General features: G+C 41.7%; 1 protein-coding gene across 4 annotated transcripts in view; it reads right to left on the minus strand.

Moving 5' to 3' along the window:
* Positions 1-15,823, minus strand: part of Amot (angiomotin) — a 58,370-nt gene extending 42,547 nt beyond the window's left edge. For 2 of the 4 annotated variants that reach the window (XM_076918720.1, XM_076918718.1), the window contains exons 1-3: positions 15,392-15,823; positions 7,660-7,723; positions 1,291-1,439 (exon numbers count right to left, since the gene is read on the minus strand). The gene's annotated coding sequence lies outside the window, so the exon portion shown is untranslated. The remainder of the gene's footprint in view (positions 1-1,290; positions 1,440-7,659; positions 7,724-15,391) is intronic. The other 2 variants (XM_034486114.2, XM_076918721.1) reach the window with 2 other exon arrangements.
* Between the last annotated feature and the right edge of the window lie 6,081 nt (positions 15,824-21,904).

Below are 21,904 nucleotides of genomic sequence, written 5' to 3' on the forward strand. Positions count from 1 at the left end.
AGTCCACGCTTCGGAATCAAGAATGAAGAACACACCCCTAACTACGTAAAGAACTACAATGGATCTTCTAAAACAGATAATGGAAGTCTAAATTTAGATTCAAGTCCTAGTAATATTATGGTACCAGGGTAGCCATACCCAGTACTCTTCTCTTCAGACTTCTATTTTCTCAATTGACAAACAGAATTGGAAGGCACATGCACCACCCCCATCTCTCCCAACACTATCCTACTCGGATCAATTTATCAGGCATCCAAAGATTCTTTTGAAAACAAAAAATCAGTCATGTTAAGTACAAGTAAGCACTAATGTTAAACAGTGAACTTTTCATTACATCACACACAAAGTCACTGTAAAACTCAACCTACTAAGTCTTAGGTTTCCAAAGGAATCTTCTAGACTCTACCTACCAGGTGCTCTTTATCTCTATATTACGCCATCCTCAAGCTCTCTGTAACTCCCTTTCTTTTGTGCTTCAGGGCATCCAGATGCACAGCAGATGGCCATATCAGCCTCTGGCTTTTCTTATTTTGCGATGGTTATCACAAGGTGCCTTCCAACTGTTCTATGGGATAATCTGACCCAACAGTCACCCTTGCAAAAGCACGTTTTTTTTTTTTTTAATTCAGGTAAGTAATTATCTTATTGATGGGTTTATTTGTGCTGTTAGAAATGGAACTCAGGTTCTTAGGCATGATAGGCAAACATTCTACTTCTGAGCTACATTCCTAGCCTAGAATCAATCAATTTCTCTCTCTCTTTTCTCTCTCTCTCTCTCTCTCTCTCTCTCTCTCTCTCATCTCATCAATATTCTTTTGACAAGTAGAAACCAACCACCAAAAGGCTAACTAACTTAGCCCATAATTGCATTTCTCTCCACTCCAGTAACATTCTGGGGTTGTTAGATTTGGACTCAAGAATCAAATATAAAAACCTCTTCTGTTGCCTGAAATTGGCCAGATGACTACCAAATTCTTTTCTTCTAGAAAAAAAAAAAGGTGGAAACAAGAATGTTTGTAATTAAAGCAAATACCACTTCGACCCCTCTCCTGCAAAGTAGGAGAATGTAGACATTGAGTTGTCCCAGACCCCATACCTTCAAAGGTATGCCACCCCCTCCCAGGCCACACCCGCCCATCCAGAACACACACGTAAGCACCCAGTCATGTGGACGTGTGGGCCATCACACCACAAACATAGGGCCCGTGCACCCAGGTGCACAAATATACACACTCAAGCAAGCAGGCATACACACACACATACATATACACACACACCAATGGTTCGTACCTATTTCTGCTTTCTTTTAGGCTTAAAGCCTTGATCAGGATAGGGAACTCTTGCTTATGAGCAGCTCCAGAAACCGCAGCGGCAGATTCCCTCTCCCCTAACACTCAGGTTCAGGGTAAGCGCCGGCAAGAGTCCAACCACCGGTCAGTCTGAAATGTTCAGGAGGGGTGGGGGGGGAGAAATAAAAATGTCGTTTCTAAGTTGCCACCAAGAGCCAGCAGTTAACCAAAGTACTCCTTGCAAGGGAAAGTGTTGTCCAGTGTTGCTTGGCTTTTTAAATGAGTGGCAAAGGCTATCTACACTAAGACAGAAAGCAAACCTCACTGTTCATCAGGTGTGTGCAAGAGGTCATTCCAGTCTCCAAGAGACAGAAAGGTGTGACCCTAGAGAGTGCTGCTGCATTCAAGTCTCATGGCCTTGGAACACCAAGCCAATCAGAACCCTGGGTGATGGTAAAGAGCCACAGTCACTGTTATCTTTGGGAACAATGTTTAGTTGGTATCAGTAGCAGGATAGGTTCATGAGTTTTTAATTGTCTTACAAGCTAGAAAGGAAGACAGACATCATAAAATAGATCCGAGATTTAAAAAAAAAAAAAAAGCCAAATATCAGACTCCTGATTCTACTGCCTCAGCCTCCAGTGAGCAGAAGAAAACAAAACTTCAGCCAAGTCATTTAATATTTATTGAATATTGACCATTCCAGACATTTGCCAGCCTCGTGCTAGACACAATGAGTCATACAAAGATACACACAATGAGGTCCCTGCTCTCTCGGAGCTTACACTCTGATCAACAGCTAATCACTTTCGCAAGAGTAGGAAATCGGAACATCCTACCCAGTTCAAAACAGCAGCCCTTCTCCTCAGAACATGCCATGGTTTGCTTTCTCAGCACTTCCTCTGACCCAGTGTCTCTGCAGAAGGATTCTACTTGTTAGAAAAGCTAAGTACAATTACAATTGGAGATGAGATACAAACACCCCACAGATACAGATTTTGAGGTTATCTTCATTTACAATTTCTGCTTTGAATCTTTCTAAAAATCCCTCCAAGTCCAACCAATGCTGTTATAAAAATGCTGTTATAAAAAGAGTGTGTGTTTAGATAAGGTTGCACATGAACCACATCCTGGCCTAGCCATGACTCATTCATATCACTTTAAAGGAAAAAAAAAATAAAAGAAAACTTTAATCCACACCAGAGGCTCAGTAAGCTGCACAGCGATGCAGAAGAAACACATAAGCATTGTATTTTGGGAGCTTGTCCAAAATTTTCAAGTTTAAAAAAAAATCCACAAAACCACACAGTGATTAATTTAACATTATTTCCTTGCAATGTTGCCAAAAATAAACTGAGCAGATAAAGAGTTCTGAACCAACTGGGAAATTTGTCTTTCCATCTTGTTTTGGTCCAAAGTTATGATCACGATCAAAAGCAAAACTGTATCCAGTCTGCAAGGTAACTACGTCAGGGCGTCTCTCGCTCATCTCATAGCAGAGAAGCAACTTTTAATTGGAATCAAAATCAAGACTGTGTGCAGAACTTGGTTAAGAACCACCATGCTTCTTTTGTCCTATTCTGAACAAAACAATTGTTTCTGTTTCAACTGAAACATAAGAAAACAGCCTAAGGCTTTCAAGTGGGAGCCTCTGGAGAGAAAGTGTCACAGGTTTTGCCTCCAGAACTGCTTAGATTCTTCATGCAGATTGAGAATAGCTTTCGTTGGACACCCTGATCTTCACTAGAGAAAACCTTACTTTGTCTCAAATCTTTTATCCATAATTTTTTCTCCTCTTTCCTGAATCCCTTTCAAACCCCCAATCACTTTACAGTACCCACTGTGCTCTTCCACCCCCATACCAGATCCTTTTGGTTTCTGTCTAACACAAAAGCAAATCAGTTCAGGAAACAAACAGATAACACTATACATAGTTTCTGCTCAGCTATGGCTCTGTTCTTTATGTCCATCTGAATGCTAAAGAAAAACATGACATTAAAGACATGGTTCCTTGCCTTATGCACAAGAACTAAAATAGTATGAACTCTGCAACTTTTAATTTGCCCACGCTTTTAATCATGCCACTGCCAGGGATCTGACATCATCTTCAATCAATAAAATAACCTTGTTGCTCTTGGACACACAGAGTGCCTTTGAGGATATTGGATGGGAGAAGAAAGGAAATACCTACCTAGCTCTGTCTTTAAAGGTGCAATATAAATCCATATATTTGGCTCTCCTGAAACAGCCAGGCAGCAAGGTGAAGCTCAATTCTTACTTTATTTGCAGTAAATTATCCTCTCCCCAGGTAACTAGAAGTTAAGCCTAGCACATCAGTGGGAGCTCCGATGTTGATTTAGACATTACCAGGTGGCCAGAACACACCATATTTTTGCCGTTCAAATGAATTTTGCAATAAGCCTATTACATATTTCTAACCCTTGTTCTACTTCCTCCTTCCATTCTGCCTGTACTTTACTACAAACAAGGATGGAAAACCTAGTCTGGGAACCTTCTTCCCATGTTAAATTTGGATCAATCTATCTCACACTTTATTTCCAGATAAAGGGAAAACATCCATGTCAAAATTTCTGTGACTACGCCGTTGTGAATAAAACATCACACAGACACATGCACAGCCCCATTAAAAGCTAGAACCGTGGTTAAGAGCACTGACTGCTCTTCCAAAGGACTAGGGTTCAACTCTCAGCACCCACACAACTCACAACTGTCTGTAACTCCAATCCCACAGGATAATATGCCTTCTCCTGGCCACCATGAGCACTACATACATATCATGCACGAATACATACAGGCCAAATATCCATTCAAATAAATCAGGTACCTAGTATATTCTCATGTGCTGTCAAGTTGGGCTGCTTACTGGCCTGATCTTTCATAGACACAATCTTTCCCAAGAAATCTTCTGACTACGAAGCACACATTCCCTCCCTTGCATAAGATATCATGAGTTTAACAGGTAATGGCGAATACATAAAACCATCAGTGGCAAGGATTCTATAATCTTATGGCTCAACTTCAAATCTCAAATCAAGGTCTTTATTAATTGCTCTCATCCTTGTTTCTTTATGCCCAGGGAGCTCAGTGGCATCACTTACAAATTAGGAACAATGCTGTACACAACACATAGCATTATTATAAACACTAAGATGGGTAGAGGTGTTCCATGTAAAATATTGGGCATGGATCCTGACACACAGTAAAGACTCCAGAGTTAATGATCACTCTAATTATCATCTCAGGGTTTTTTCTAGTGTGCTTTAAAAATTTATGGTTGCTTTATTTTAAAGTCCCTATTTGTATCTCAGTTATTGGTGCAGGGTTTCTTAAGCCATCAACCTTCAAATTTGGAAAGACTCGTGGGAGACCACTCAATGCCATGCACTCCGGTGATAGCACCAGATTGGCATTTGCTCTTACTTAACTCGTCACTTGCTTAGAAAACTCGTAATGGAAGAATGAGCATCAATCCTTTTCACCTATGTCATTCATTGCTTAGATCACGCTGGAAAATAGTTGAAAGGCCTTGAAATTTTCAAGGCTTACCAAGCATCTCGTGAGAGAGCTGTTTCTAAAACACGAATTCACTTACAAAAGTTTTATTCCATTTTCACTTGTTTAGTGTGTGTGTAGGAAAGGGCGTGCATACCATGTTGTGCATGTACAGATCAGAGGTCAACTTGCAGGAGTCACCTCTCCTTCCACCATGCAGCCCCTGGGCGATGGAACTCTGGTCTTCCTAGGGACAAGCTACTTTAACCCATGTAGCCCAGACCAGGATTGGTCATTTTTTATTCTACTTACACTTTTCAGTTAATCTTGCGTTGAAGCAACTAGACCAAACATATTGACAGGCAAAAAATTTATCACATAGACTGTGGTGGGGCCAGCAAAACACAGAGTAGGGTGAATTTTGTTGCCACCACTCTATTTTCTGATATATGTCCATTTCAAAAAAGGATTATTCATCTATTTTACCACATTTCAGTGCTTACTGCCTCAAAAAATAGTATAAAGAATCCATAAAATCATAATGACATAAAAAGGAAAAGAGTTTGTACCTGGATACCTGTTGCCTTAATAATCTCCTCCCACTATGGTATTGTGATTTACACTTTATTTTTATAAACAACATAAACACAGCAGGCAAATATTTATAATAAAGAAGACAAGTCACTTATAAGTCCAGTACTTCAACATTGTTAATATTACTGAACATATTATTTAGATCTTAACAAAGCAATGAAAAACAACCTGTTTTTGTTTTTAGAAACAGGGTCTTCCTGTGTAGCCTGGACTAACCTGGAACTCACTATGTAGTCCATGATTGCTTCAAACTCTCGGCAAACCTGCTCAGTTCAACCAATGCTGGGACTACAGGTGTGAGTCCATAATATAGGCTCTTACACTTCACTTTATTGTAAGCCTTTTTAGCCATTTTTTTGGCATAGACATCCTCTTGTGATAGTCCATTAACATGCACTTACGGACTTTCAATGGTTAAGATAGTCAAATGGCTTCCAGTCTTGTGTGACTTTAAATAATGTTATCAAAAGTCTTCATGATTTACCCTTTTGCCATATTTTGGAAAATCATTCCTTAATGATATTAATAAAATCTTAATCTTAATAAAACATATTGTTTCTTAGTGCTACAACAAGGAGCACACGTTTGTAGACAATCCATTAAAATAAACAAAAAGTAGCAAAGCATCAAAAGCCCCATGAAATCTTCCTTTCACTTAATATAATGTTCTTCTGCTCCTATTTCTTTACCAGGTCAGAGCAGGGCTCTGGGGACACTGGGAAGTTACCGCAAAGAGAATCAATGTAGGACCTCAGTGGCTTTTGAAATGGCAGAGAGTGGAATGTGGGCTCCCCTAGGAATCTAGCTTGCATGCACTTGCCCCAAATTGCCACTTGGCCAAGAAGCTAATTAGCAAAAACATCAGATGGGTGAGAACAGGTTCATGGCCTGTAATGGCTTATATCATCTTTCATTTTTGCCCTTGGAAAGATCTGACAGTCAGCTTGAAGACATTCAGTTCTAGTGACCCAGCCTGTTACGTTCTGAGAATGGAATTTGTTAGTTTTGAGATCCCCATCTTCAATCTACTCTAATAGGCATGTTGCTGTGTAAAATTGAGTGTACATAAGCAAGGAGTCTGTGTGCATGCCTCTATTTGGAGACTCAATGAAAGTAGCACTTTAAAAGGGTGACCTGATTTAATAAAATATGAGTAAGTGGCACCTGCTTAAATGGTCAGTGTGACAGAGGTTTTAGATAGTGAAAGCAGCAGCCAGAGATGTCCCTGGCCTCACAAGAATAGACATGATGGTCTATTTTTTTCTTCAGTTCTTTTTCAGGACTCTCAGAAAAGTGCTGTTCTGCTTTTTATCTCCTGCTTCAAAGATTTTAACTAATTCTTCTCCATTTCTTCCCTGCCCTGAATTTGACTCAATATAGAAAACAAATTCTGTTCCCTTTATGTTGCTATTGTACTTTGTATATAGCTTAATTTAGCACCAACCACAGTGTATTTTTCACCAACACTTAGTGAGTGTTTACTCTAGCGAGGTGTTTAGCTTTAGCTTATACTAAGTAGACATTGGGGTAGGAAAACAACAAACAAATAATTTGAGCCCAGGCACCAGGTGCCCCTGGGAAAGTCAGGTGTGTCTAATATAATATTTCTGCAGAACACAGAGCTAGGCTCTATCTCTCTGATAGCACAGAAGGAAGAAAAATCTCTGAGCTCTGTAGAAGGCCCTCAATTTGTAGATCAACATGATTTCATACACATGCTGAAATATATCTTTGTAAGTCATTGGTTTATGGTTAACTGATAAAGTCATAAGAGAGAGTTGGGCCATACAGAGGAGGAATTCGAGTTCACCTGAGCTGATAGAATGATGGACCCCAGAAGAAAATGATCATGTGAGGATCAGGTATATTGTAAATGTGAAACTAATTCCTTTATAAAATAAAGTCCTCTCCTCTATATAGCTTCAATGACAAAAAACCTTGCTTCAGGGATGGAAGTTCCCAGGAGTAATGTGGAGACCTAAAGGAAGGTAATTCACTACTTTTGTGCTTCTAAGAGTCCAAGCAGAAATCACAGCAAATTGAGCCAGAACCAGACGAAAAGTGTAACTTGCTAGGATATGAGATCTTGGAGACTATGGGACAGGTGTATGCTATTTCTATCCCAGAATGTAAAACACAAACTCATGCATTCGATGCTCTCGATATGTGCATAAAGAGTGAATGATGACTTTCCAAAGACTTGGATAGAAGCTAAAGTAAAAGAAAAGGAACGAAAGCCATAGAATGCTAACATGATTATTACCTTTCGTTTCCTGGCCTTTCTAAGGAGTCGGTGGTTCTTTCCCTCCTGCTGGTTTTCTCAGCAGCTGTGAATGGAAATAAAGGCAGATATGATTAACTCCACTTTACAACGAGAGAAACACTGAGTCCAGGACAGATAGCTAATATTAATCAACTAGATCAGTGTTTCGCCGTTGTCCGCCAGCAGGGTTGGGATCCTGTCCTATGTAGGTAAAGACAAAACCTTGCATGCTTTCCTTGTCTGGTTTTCAAAAAGACAATTCACAACAGAATTGTATTAAATTTTAATGTAAAAAAAAGAGAAACCCATTCAAAAGGACAAACCCACTTCAATAGTATGTCTAAGTATGTTCAAAAAAGGATTTAAGAGCTTTCCCCAAGCTAACACAGAGATAACTGGTTTCATCTAACTCTCATGGGGTGTTCTACTGACATAGTTCAGAGTCTCCCATTTTGTGATATGACTCTGGAAAGGAGCCCCATTTGCCTGGAGTCAGGGTTTTGTGTTTGAGTGAGGCTCAGGTGCTCACTGCAGGTGTGGCATCATCCAGCAGGTGCATGGACAAGAGCCAATGTTTCATATCATCATGCCAAAGAACCTGAGTCACTCTCCCAAGACACAGACAGCCCCTCCTCCCGCTGCTGACCTGCAAGCACCAGAAACCCAGTTTGGCTGCGTTGCTTGATAGAGCTGAATTTAGACCTTGCCTTCTCAAAGTACTTGAGTAAGATCAGTTATGCCAAATGCCATATAGCGAAAGTAACTGCCCCAGTAACAGACACTAAGGCAGGCATTGCCCGTGGGGAAAAAAAGCACCAGAGACTATGTATAAAGAATGACCATCTCCTACAAGTTATGAAGGGAAGCGAAGCTGAAAACAGACTTATATTGCATCCCTCTATAGAACATCTATCTAGTCTTATGCAGATGAATCTGAAATCTCAGAAACCAAGAATTATTTCCCTATAAATGAGGTGAAGCAAAAATAGAAACTATTAGGAAGCATCTGCTCTTAAGGTTAGTGGACCATAACCCTTCCCCTTCACACTACTAAGAGAAGTGCTTAGCCTGATCACAGAAACAACCAGGTCAGAAAATCTGCCACACTTCCCTACACAATCCCAGTCAGCACCATCGGGCAGAAAGAGTACTCTAGGGTGTGAAATAGGTCATCAATATTTTTCTTAGCTCCAAATACTATTATGATAAGCCACGATATTTCCCCAATTCACACAGAGAACTACCCATTAGGGAGTAAAGCAAAGATCTGAACTGAAAACCCAAGTGTAACAGAGGTAAATCCTATGTTTTCAGGACTGGCAATCTAAATGGTTTTCCTCATCTGTGATACTTTTTAATCTTAGATTGCTATCACATGAGCAAAAATGTCACCAATCAATTCATTGCAAACCGGTGCCCCCTTGAAAACAACTGAAATGAGTAAAGGATGCACTAATTAGCTTCCTAATAGGGACCGTTTTAATTGAACTTTTCTATAACAACCTTCTTCAAAGTTTCCAGGACAACTTCATAAAAGATGTCAAGTCTGGCCCATATTTGCATCGCCTTAAAATAATTCTCAATACACAGAATCAGAAAGCTGATTTCTCTCCAATGCTGTTAACACTCAGGCCACTGCATTTTCTGATGTCAGCAATCCCCTTCCCACAAATATTCCAAGTATGCACCACCGTCCTTCTCCTTTCAATTATGTGGTTTCTCTGCTCTTTTCCTGATTGAGACCAGGCCTCTCGGATAATGAGAAGCATGTGTTGGGGGAAAAAATGGTCCTAAAAAATACATACATCAGTTTCATCTGCATCATACATGGGGGAGCCAATCACTTGTTCTTATCAAAAGTATCAAAATGTGAAGTTTACTAAGGGATATTAGAAGATCAGCATCAATGTGTAAAGGTGATCAGTTATTGTAATCTAAATAAACACCAATAAATGTAAGGGAGATTCCCTGTAAGTCTACTCTTTCTAGCTTGGCCACATTTATATTTAATGTTATCTTAATGTTGCCTTTAGGGGTATTTAAATTCTGACATACACATGGAAATGAGCCACGAATTGTACAGCAAGCATAAATATTCCATCATTAACAAAAACCAGCTGGGCATAAAACACCACAAGAGCTGGGTTTCAGTCGCTGGCTATCAGTAGTATTTGTCACAGGCAAATATTACTCAAAATTTTCTCCCCTGAAAACACAGACCCATCCTCATTTGCTTTTCTCTAACATTTGAAGGGACTTTCAAGAATTCACTGGTCACTTGGGTGCATTCCAACTAACATCTCTTTCTCAAACTGTTTTTCCTCACCCGAGGAAGTCACTACAGTCTGTCTAATAATTTTTTACCTCAACCTATCACAAAAAATGAAAATATTTAATTTTTTAGAAAAAGGTTGAGAGGGTCAATAACACAAATGTAGGGTCAATCTTAATTATAGTCAGTAAGGCAATAGGGCACCAAAGGGCACTGTATGATATAAGAGAGCAAAAGCTCATTAAACAGGAACACCTGCTCAGGACCCTATAATAAGCCTGCTCTGCCATAATACAAACACCTTTCATCCAATGACCTCAAAGCATGTGCCCAATATGAAGCATGCCTAAACACCTCTGTGAAGTATTAATATCCTCACTTCCCAGAAGGGTAACTGAAGCTTAGAGCAGCTAATTCAGCTACCCTTGGTCACATGGCAAGTCAGTGAGGGGCTGGGTAGAGAATCCCAGATCCTGGCTTCAAGTCACACAGACTAATGCCGTTTCAGGCAGCTGGAGAAAGAGTGAAAGTGAGTTCACAAATGTCAAGTAAATCTGCAGGGGAGGGCAGAAGAGAGGGAGAGATGAGGAGAGAGAGAGATGAGGACAGAGAGAGATGAGGAAAGAGAGAGAGAGAGAGAGAGAGAGAGAGAGAGAGAGAGAGAGAGAGAGAGAGAGAATTTTGATTGATTTGCATTAAAAACTATTACCAAATATAACCCTCCTGTATTTTACCCCCAGGAGCCCAAAGTAGGAAGCATATTCCTATATTTCACTTGGAAATTTGTACATGCTACAGAATTAGATTTTAGTATTTACATTTTGGCTGAAGAAATTTCATTAAATTTGTGGAGAAATATTAAGTCTACCAGGTATCAAAAATTAGACATCACACACAGACACTATTTTATTTATTAAAGGAAAGTTAAAGGCCTGTGAAACTTAAGATTCACTACGTACTAAAGTTCTCAGATAAAAGAACCCTTTGTGTGTGGACCACGCTACTGTACCTATATGCTATGTATTCCATTTTGCCTACAAAATCGTTTGCTTGTTGTTTCATTTTTCCCTAGTCTGGCAAACATTATTTTTTGAAGCTATCAATCAAGCCTATCTAGGCCTTCCTGATCCCCCTTCCTCATTTTGGATCCTTCACAGTTCATCCAAATGTACACTATCTTAATGAAATATCAATGATGCAGCAATTTTTAAAAATTTCCAATCAATTAGACAAGTAAACACAACACTGGGTTCTGGTTTGTTTTTTCTTCTTGTGGAAGAGTGTAAGAGGAGGCCACAAGAATAGGCTTGCTACATACATAAACCACTTCTAAATCAGGCAACGATTAGAGCTCACTAAAACCTATCTATGCCCCCTGGCACACCAGGGAAAACACATATGAGATTTTTGGCATGTAGTCATTGGTTCATACTCCACTATACCAGTTTACAAAGCTTTGTCTGTGATGAGCTCTTATTGAAAAGCAACATTACCTACGCTTATGACCCAAAGTATGGAAGCTTCACATTTGTAGAGGGACCAGGACTCTTGAAGTTTCGTAGAGACTCTTGGGCTTATTATTTGATACTTCTAAAATATAAAGCACATTTCTGTAGATGCATTATTACAGGATCATCCCCCAACCCACCCCTAAACACAGGACGAGTACAGGATTGTGTTTGTCATAACTATTACACACCTCACTCTGATAGCAATCCTTCAAAGGCACACCCGATATATGAGGCCTCAAAAGACAAGCAGAAACTTTTGAAAATTGACTATCAAAATCACTCTGCCCACTCTCCACAATTTACAGTGGAGGAGGAAACGTGCCTAAAGCCCAGACTCCTCCCACTAGTGGGCTCACCCAGAAAGCCTATGATAAATTCTTATATGTAACATGCTATCAGTGGCCACTGTTTGCTAAAATAAAAAAAAATCTAGGTCCTTGTGTTAGTCAAAATATAATTAAATGGAAATAAATATTTTACCAAAATGAGGTGGACAAGCTTAGACTTTCAGAATCTACAGAGTTAGATTTGTTTCTGGAAAGTAATGCTAAAACCTTTCTACAAGCATGTGTGGGCTAAATCTACTGCAGCCAGCATTATTACAAGCCAGAATGATATAGACAGTTATCTTCATCCCATGTAACAAAAGGCATCAAGATCCCAATAATAGCCTCATTTAGTTCAAGAAATAATCAACACAGCAAATGCTAATGTAGTCCTTTATGCAATAAATATGTTCCCGAAAAAGCCCAGATATAGTGAGGTTTTTTTTTTTTAACCTATCAAGCAATGGTTTAAAGACACTAAGAAAGCTAGTTCTGTTCAAGAACTTTTGCTTTTATAAGGCAAATGACCTTCTACTTTCTTTTCTTTCCTTTTTTCTTTTTTTTTTGTTCAGATTGTGTGTGTTGTACGTGGAAGGGGCAGCTTCCTTAAAAAAGGGTCAGAAGCCCACCATGGAGGCGAGTGCTTCAGTATCGCAGCCTGTTTAATACCCCCTTAGTTCCTGCAGCTAAATTCTAACCTTTGACTTGGGGGTGGAAACCTAGATTTTGGACCAAAGTCCACAAAAGGCAAGAAGGAACGAAAAGTAAGTAATGCTAAAGACAACACATCATAGTAAAACACTAACAAAAATTCCCAGGGACAGGAAATCAATAGATCACGATTCTAAACAAATTGGTTTAGGCCCCAGCTAATTAACTTGTCACGCCGATCTCTAAACCCACTGAATCCATGGGAGAAAGAGGTGATGTAATAGGAGATTTGGAAACATTTACCATCCTAAAAGGCTAGCCCCCCCCCCCCCCCCCCCCGACCACACACACCTCTCTCCACCCCTTTCAGTGGGTTTAAGCTGGGCTTAATGGGTGCAAAGGACAATTTCTACCAGACAGTCCTAAAGAATAGACTGTTCTCATGCATTCCAAATGTTCAGTCTCCATGGATGAGGCTACCTGGCCACAAGCATTTCCCAAGAAGGAATATATCCTCCATTCCTCCTCACTGGTAATACTGCCTCTGTCCCAAACAAAACAAAAGTGCTAACCATCCTGAGAACTTGGGGGGGGGGGAGGTGATTTTCTGGAATAAAGGAAAAGAATAGTTAAGAGGGAAGCAGGAGGGTGTGAGAAACTCCTCTTGTCTCCAAATGGAAAATAAGCCTAAAAAACTGGATCAAAAGAAGAAGGGAGTTTGGGGGAAGGGCTGCTTAATTACAAAGACACCCTTTTAAAGAAGGCACAGGCCCTGGGAGAGAGCTCTTAGGAGAGGCCCAGAAGCAGATGTACCCACAGAATGCTGGCACTCAGTGGGACCTCAAAGTCAAAGTACCCATCCCTCTATCTTCTTACTAGTCCATTCTCAAAAGCATTCGAAAGTCCGCCTCATTCTGTACAAAAGTAGAGGAAAATCAACCTCCGAAAATGCCTTAGTTATGCATTAGTCTATTAACCCTTGCTTCAAAAATAAAAAAATTACATTTGATTCTCCAAATCTCAAAGACAAATATGAATTGCTAAAATCTCCTATTAAACTTTTTTTTTCCGGTCAAGTTAAGAGATTCAGGATGTCCATGTAAAACTTACTGTACTTACAGGTGGAGTTACAGGATTACTTTGTACCTAGGCTGTGAATTAGAAAGAAGATTAACTTTCAATTTTACAGAGACTTAAACTTTTTCAAAGTAAGTGAAGTAAGATGTAGCGCCAGAAAGGGCTCATAATCGACACCAGGCAAACCCGTATAAAATAGCTGGAACCTGAGTTATCTTCTGTAAATAGATGCAACTATTCCACAACCACCTGGCTATTAAAATGTCCTAGGCCCCGTAGTTTGGTCAGGCCAGCTTTTCTCTCCCAGCTGATCTGAAACGTGATAGCCTTTAAAATTGTCACCATGTAACACTGTAGCATTCTGTCTCTACCTTAAAAACCACTCCCAACCCCCTTCCTGCATCTTCCGGCAGGCACCCCCTGTTAAAGTCAACCAAAGATTTTATGTAAATATGTCAATTATTTATTCCCTAAAGAATAAGCAATTGCTTCGGGACATCTCGGGAACAAAGTCTTTCAACTCAATTAGTCTAAAGCCTGTGGCATTTGCTCAAGTGAAGAGAGGTAGGAGACAGGTAAAACTTTACCGTGTCCAAAATGGCATTTCGAACTTTTCTTAGCTGTTGATGGAGGGTACTGAAAGGTCTGAGGTAGTTTCCCAGAGCTGGCCTGAGAAAGAAAGGATTTCACAAGGCCAAACCCAAGAAGAGTTCCATATACCCTTAGTGCTTCATCACTAAAGATTATGGTTGATTATCTTTCTCTCTAAATGAGAGAAAAACGTTATAGTATAAGCTTTAGATTGTCTCCCCACGTCTGGAGGCAAGGAGGAGTAACTGAAAAGGCTTTCTCAAATCTTCCCCTTTCACCTTTCATTAATTTGTATTCAGTCCCTTGCTGCAAATTATTCGCATATTATGATTTATTAGCTGCAATCGGACTGCTCGCAGTCTATAAAACCCGTCATTCTCCCACCTCGTTTTCCTTCTCTTCATCTTCACCTATCTATGAAGATGGGTCTTGCTGTTGATGAACAAAAGTGCCGTGGCTGGGCCTCGGACCTTAAAATCAACCACCTTCGTGATATTGCACAGCTACTTATTAAAATCTTCTGACCTTATGAAGCAAATAACGGCAATCTCCGCCTCCAGAGCCTCACCACCACCACTACACATGCGTGCATAAAATGAATAGTTGTGTGGTACATTACTTCCACATTTTAAAACTTGAAGAATTCATGGCCTTGGGGTCAGGGAGGGTGAGCTCCCAACCCAAGCCTAAGTACTTAGGAGAAAGCCATCTAGCTGAGATAAGGGCAATTCCTCAAGTGGGACTTAAGGTAGACTTCCAAGTCTCTAATTTAGGAACTGAAGATAGACCTCAGAGTCCCTAACTTAGTTGCGGGACTGAAGGTAGACCTCGGAGTCCCTAACTTAGTTGCGGGACTGAAGGTAGACCTCGGGAGTCCCTAACTTAGTTGCGGGACTGAAGGTAGACCTCAGAGTCCCTAACTTAGTTGCGGGACTGAAGGTAGACCTCAGAGTCCCTAACTTAGTTGCCGGGCTGAAGGTAGACCTCAGAGTCCCTAACTTAGTTCCTTAAGCGATCAAATCGGTAGGGATCTACAAGAACCCGGGGAGGAAGTAGCGTCAAGCAATGGTACCCCTTCCAGCGTCTTCTCCTTAAAGTAGGACAGGAACCCATAACTTTTAAACTGCGTTAAATAAACTTCTTGCACATCTCAAAAAACTCAAGGCCAGCGGCAAATTAGTAGGACATACAAGCAGCCCCACAGGCACATACAACAACCTACTCACAAATAAGGGCATGATCAAGTTCACAACACCACAGATTACTGCCCCAGTTCCCCGCAAAAGTAAGGACGCTTCTCCTACCTCTGAAAGCAATGAAGACAAGGTGAGGACTCTCTTTCTGCAGGCTCAAGCAGTTTTCGTCCCGGGCCGGAGGCCAGGGATGGGTAGGGAGGAAGCCCCAGGTCCCGGCTACTCCGCACCTCGCTGCTCCCTCGGGTCTCTCCTTGGTGGCAGTGGACGAGCAGGATACCGGGCCGGAGGGTGGAGCAGCGGATGGTGAGAGGCGAGACAGGCTGGAGGTGGTGATACTGGGGGAAGGCGATGAGAACTAAGAGAAGGGACGGAAGAGAGGGGAGACGGAGGGATAGTTCAGGGGTCTACCAGCGAACGCAGCCAGAATGCTCCTCGGAAGGAAGGGGCGTGACTGCGATGAAGGCAGCTCCTGAGAGAAGGATGAGAGGTAGAAGCAGGGGAGGCACGGTGGCTTTTCTTCTGGCGGTGAGCAGCTAGGACCGCCCACAAGGAGGGGGGGTGGAAGATGGAATGGGCAGGGCCGAGGGCGGGGCCAGCAGGGCGGGAGGCAAGAGGGAGGCCCGCAGGACCCCAGCGAAGGGGCGGAGGCGGCACCCCAGGAGGCCAGGAGGCCAGGAGGCCAGGAGGCCAGGCGGCCTTCGGGCGGGGAACTTTCAAACAATTGATCTGCTACGTTAGCTGGGTTCAGGAGTCTGGGAGAGATCTGGGATAACACGCAGGCTCTTCCGTCCTCCCACGCGGCGGACTCTACTTGGTGATGGTAGTTCCCATAGCGTGTACAGGAGTTAAAGCGGGAGAAAGAAAGGCACAGGGTTTGATTTTTGGTTTTGGTTGTTTAGTTTGGTTTGGTTGGTTTTTTTCAAAGACTTCAATAGTCTATGGCAGCAGAACAGCAGAGACGCGTGGGAGAGTCAGAGCAGCTCCCAGACCCAAGGCGGGAGGAAGAAAAAATTATAGAATGCATTTTAAAAAAAAACAGCACGAAACCAAAACTTCACAAAATTCTCCTTCGTTTTTCCGCCCTTGTTTCCTTTGACCAGCTGGCAGCCCACCCAAAGCAAAACCCACAAGATCCCCCTTTTACTTCTGTCACCCTGCCCCACCAGCCTCAACTTTCTTACGCTTTCTTCCCCAGCCTCTTGCCCCAAATTTCTAGAAGGGTCCATGTCCCCCTCCTGGAGGACAGTCACTAGGGCGCCAAGGGATGGGCGGGACTCAGGAGAAGCCCCACCTCTTGGCCAGGCTGGGCGTGCTTGCCTTGACAGAGCCGGCCCTGAGTAAGACCCACCCATCATTCTTTTACATCTACTTATTGGCCAGTCACGCCAGCTCCTGGCCTACGATTGGTCTTTTCAGTTGCCAATCCCATGCTTTGATTCCACCCGCCCTTAAAATTATTAAAACTAAACAAGAGACTATTGTCTAGCTCTCTGTCCCCCCCAGCTTCTACTGGGGATAGACGGAGACGCTAGACTTCTCAGTCTCGTGAAAGGGTGCAACAATGTGTTAGCCAAACGAGCGGTAACTTTATATTTAAAGCACTGTCCAACTCTCTGGAATAGGTAACTTTTCCCTCTTAGTTCATTAAACCAGGAAAAGGAAAGCACATGAAGTGTCATTGTGGTGCTCACATTTCCTACCAGTGGAAAAAACTGATGGTGCTCAAGTACTCGGAGAGTTGAGTACTACAGCATCCCAGAACACGGGGTGGGGGTTGGAATCTGCAATTTAGCATCTAGGTGAATGAAAGCGCAAAGAGTAAAGGGGAGCAAAGTAACGAGGAAGTTGGAACCAAAGAAAGAATTTGAGGAAGTTGGAACCAAAGGAAGAATTCGCTGTGGGCTCTAGCACAGATTACTTGGCTGTGTGACTTTTACAGGACTTTAATTTCTCAGCCTTAACTTTCTTATCTGTAAGTAAATGCTGTAAGGCATGTAACAGTGTTCTAACTGGCACAGATGTGAAAGTAAAATGAAATGTATGCACTGACTCTCTAACTCACTCCCCACTTGTGTGACACAGAGCGGTGCCTCTAGCACGTGATTGTATTTGAAAGTTCAATCTCCTGCTCATCTGTTTTAAGCATTTTATATCCATGATTGTAGAGGTTCTGTGGTTTTACTATGAAGAGGCAACTCTTTTCCTATAGTTTTGAGAGTGAATATGAAGTTGGCTCCCTGGAGTTAGAATAATAAATCACCCCCTCTTCTAACCAGAGTGGGTGAGATTTCTTTGTCAAACAGTTTTACAGTTTCACCACCATGTAATGCTATTGTGGTGCTGATGCTGAAAGAGGAAAACACAGTGTATCACCAAAGTGAAAATGTTTTGAATTGGAAACAAGTATAAGTATTAATTAATTCACAGTTGTTATAGTGAACCCATGCTAATAAGAAAGGCACATCTGATCCTAGCCTACCCAATGGGAGCCTTAAGAGGTACACAACCCAAGGAAGGCACAGGCAGAAGAAACATTGTCTCATGATAAATAGGGTCTTCAAATATCTCTCTGGCTATAAGAGAGGTAGTGGGTGGTGACTTGCTGCAGAGTGTACAGTATGTTCTACTAGCTAAGCTGAATCAGAGGCTAGGATCGTGACAATGAATTCTGAGTCTGATTCACTCTATGTGCGAGAGGAGGTTAGCCAGGTGATTTTTTCTCCCGTGGGGAGGTAACATTTTTTGAGTGCTTAAACATAGAAACATCTACCTCGGTGAGGTTGTTTTGTATTTAGAAGGATTCCTGCTGATCATCACCAGGAGAGGAATCCTGTTTCCACAACGCTGCTGTTTACATGGAAATGAAGTAAAATATACACTTCTAAAGATTAAAGCCCCACAATAAAGAATATTGTTCAGTGGTGAGTTCTTCATTTGGTCTCCTATAAGTGAGGTTAGAACTCACAGCATACCTTAAATTTCTCTATTCAATGATATGTCTGAGATGTCTTTCCATATCAGGAAAACTACTTTTATCTCCTCTTTGTTCATAACCCATCAAAAATACTTTCACTCAGTTAATTATTAAGAGGGCCCTTGCCAGTCTTGTGTCGACACAGAAAAATAAATTGCAGTAGCCAAAGGCTGGGGGATTCAGTGTGATATGGTTGCTCATAATCTTCGAAGTTGCCACAAAATCACTTTCAAAATGCCTTCCCGGAAGCTGTTGGAGCCAATACCTGTGAACCTTGGATAAGACTCTCCAGCCAGCTGAAAATTTGATGGTGAATCAGGCGATGAGTGAGTCACCTTTGTCTTAGCCTGTGGCAAACAGGTTTTTAGGTAATTCTGTTTTCCCCAGAGCAGGAGTGGGGGAGGTCTTCCAAGTGTCTTAAGGTCATAGGTGTTCCTCCTCCCCTGCCATGCAAGACTTCCTCTGTGTTTTTACCCTGAAAACCTTTCAGCTTGTTTAAATTGAATTTGAATTTATAAAGCCCCCTCCCACCCATTGGCTGCTGTACTTAAAAGGGAGAGAGAGGGCAATATCAACAAACAAAGACTGAGCTGCTATTATGGACAGGACTAAAAAAACAAAAAGGTATGAGACTTGGCTCCTGCCTTCCAGCATATACACATAAAAAGACAACTAACAAGTGTATGCTAAGTGCTAAATGAGTGGTATTGACAGTAAAAGCTGTGGATGTTAAGAGCAGGGAGTGAAAACTAAGTTTCAGAGAGGAGTTTATACAGCAAACTATGCCACACACATTTAACTAATCCCCACAGCATCCCTAAGTCTTCAAGACTTGCCTATAAAATATGGAAAGCCCTCTGGGGGATACCAGGAGAATTAGCCACTAGCTGTAAAACACCTGTGTAAAGACACTTGGTTACTGAAGTACTACCCATTAAAAACTCTCATATTAGGTGAGGGGAAAACAAGACAGTTTTCATCTGAGAACTAAAGATACATCGTGCCATACTATGTACCCTGTTTGACCTTCTTCATAAAATGAAATTCCTACTTTGGTGTACAAAGTCCGTGCTGTAAAAATAGTCTATTATTTAAAAAGAAATATCGGGCTGGAGAGATCGCTCAGAGGTTGAGAGCACTTACTGCTCTTCAATTCCCAGCAACCACATGGTGGCTCACAACCATCTATAATGAGGTCTGGCGCCCTCTTATGGCATGCAAACATATATGCAGGCAGAACACTATGTACCTTTAAATCTTTTTTTTAAAAAAAGAAGTATCTGCCTTGGAAATATTACGTGAGATGAAATGAACCAGACAAAAAAGTACAGATGTGTAGTTCTACTTATATGATGCACCTACAGGATATAAGTTCATGAGGCAAACAAATAGGAGAGCAGTGCAAGCGTGCTCGTGAAGACATTGCTTCGGAGAGTTTCTATTTAGAAGAAGGAAGAAGGTAGGATACATAGATCATGGTGATGCCCTGAGAATCTGTAACTTTAAGTATCTTTAAAGTCAGTATGATGATGGACACTACCAAGAATAGAAAAAGGAGTCATGTAAAAGGGGCAACGGGAGAGCTACCATAGGTCACACAAGTCCATGTCATCAGAACTTCTGACTTCTCAAGAGAAAAAAAACCGTCATGGAAGTTTTCATTTCTAAATTGTTGTCAACTAATGAACGTCTTAATTAAAAGTTCGTCTTTCACTGTGAGTTTTCCCTGACCTACTGGTCAAGCAGAAAGAAGAGTGAGGTGGATAGTCTATCCCTCAACGCCATAAAACCACAGTGCTTTGGGCCAAGGGGCATTGTCCTCCATCCACCAAGTAACTGGGTGTGCAAAAAGAGCACATCTTCCTCTAACTGCCCCATGAGCAGCCAGATCATCGAAATGTGTTCAAGAGTAAGAGCAGAAGTACACACATGCTCTAAAGCAAGTAAATCCTGTGAATATGGCATTACAGAAAGTTCTGCCCCTTTCTCCCTACAACCCCTGGGGGGAGGGGAGAACCCTACAGACATATTAGAAAGAAATGTTGAAAACCTGCCTTCACTAGGGCAGCTCCCTAAATCTCAGGTTCCAATTGATTTCTGAATACCCCATCCCTGATCATACAGATCCCAGCAGACCAGGCAAAAAAAAAAAAAAAAAAGCCTTGTGTGAAAAGAACAGGAACCAAAGAGGACACACACGCAAGACAGGGGATTACAAATTCTTATTTTTGGACCTTTCCCCCCTTCCCAGACACATAAACACACACACACACACACACACACACACACACACTCCAGACACAGGAAGTTTGAAGCCTGATCCATGTAAAACAGCAATGTGGGAATTCAGGAAACAACACCAGAACTCTGCTCCAAGACTGAGACCTGCTCAGCATTTGAGAGCCAAGTTACTCCTGGGGTACTTGTGAGTCTCAGGATTTTGGAAGTAAATCAAATGTAGGAAAATAAAACTGCCAGCAAGTCTATTCCCCAAATACCTCCTAGGGTCCTGTTTGACTAACCTGGGTTCGCCACTTTATGATTTATGCAGGACTTCACTTCAGTTTAACTAAATACCATATCTCCTTCAGCAGTTTGAATTTCTGCAAAAGTCCAGGCCGACCATACCTCAAAGTAGGGTGTGCTTGTAAATTCCTAGGTTATTAGACCGAGAGGGATGTGTGGTGTATGAGAAACACACATTAAAGCCTGGACTGTAAGAGGTGGTGGGCTGTGATGGGGGGCTATTTTTGGAGTTACTGATGAAAAAAAAAATCTCTGCAAGTGAGTCAGAGGGAAGTTAAACAGCTGAGCCAGTAAGCATGTTAAATGTACCGAGTTAACAGGAAGTTCATCCTCTGACATTACTCTTTGCAAATAAACTCTTGATGGATTCTGTGGGTCTGTTTTTGTAGTTACCAGAGTGTGTGAGACTAGTTATCCCAGTTGGAGGCGAATAATGCTAAGGCTGGAGTCAAGATTTATCTTCCCTGGCTTGCTGCTTTACTTTTGGAACTTTAGGGAAGGCTACTCAGTACCACACCAGTGTGATTTAAAACAGGCCTACCTTGCAGGCCTCAATCAGCCCTTTTTTTTTTTTCAGGTCTGCCACTGTCCTGTGAAATTCACACAGGAAGGCCATTGTTAAGGTATAAATAGCTAACCTAGGAAGGGTTAAATAGTAAGCCATAATGTTGAGCTCTGCTAGAAAAGGCATAGAGATTTTTCTCTAGTCACCCAAGCCTGGATTCCAACACAGAGCCACAATTTAATGAGGAGGTAAATTACTTAATCATCATGGAGTTCAACTTCCTCACCTTTAAAACCAGGGCAAATTCTTTGCCATAAGGGATCGTTGTGAGGATTAAGTGAAAGAGGTCCTGGCCATAAAGCATTCCAGAAGGCAGGGTGATGGACGTGGTCTGGTGCTTTCAGGAACTAAGAGCTCCTAGATGTTAGGCTCACCTCATTCTCTCTTATCAGCAGAGTAGGTGGATGTTTCAACATCCCAAAGATGTCTTTTCCGTTGTTTTTGTTATGCAGTTCACTATCTCTGTAACTTTGGGAAAGGTTTGGGTTCTCATGTCTTCAGCTCTAAAATATGGGTACCAGGCCGGGAAAATGGCTGTTACAGCACCTACTGAATA

The sequence above is a fragment of the Arvicanthis niloticus genome, chromosome X, assembly GCF_011762505.2.
Source record: "Arvicanthis niloticus isolate mArvNil1 chromosome X, mArvNil1.pat.X, whole genome shotgun sequence".
Taxonomy (NCBI): domain Eukaryota; kingdom Metazoa; phylum Chordata; class Mammalia; order Rodentia; family Muridae; genus Arvicanthis; species Arvicanthis niloticus.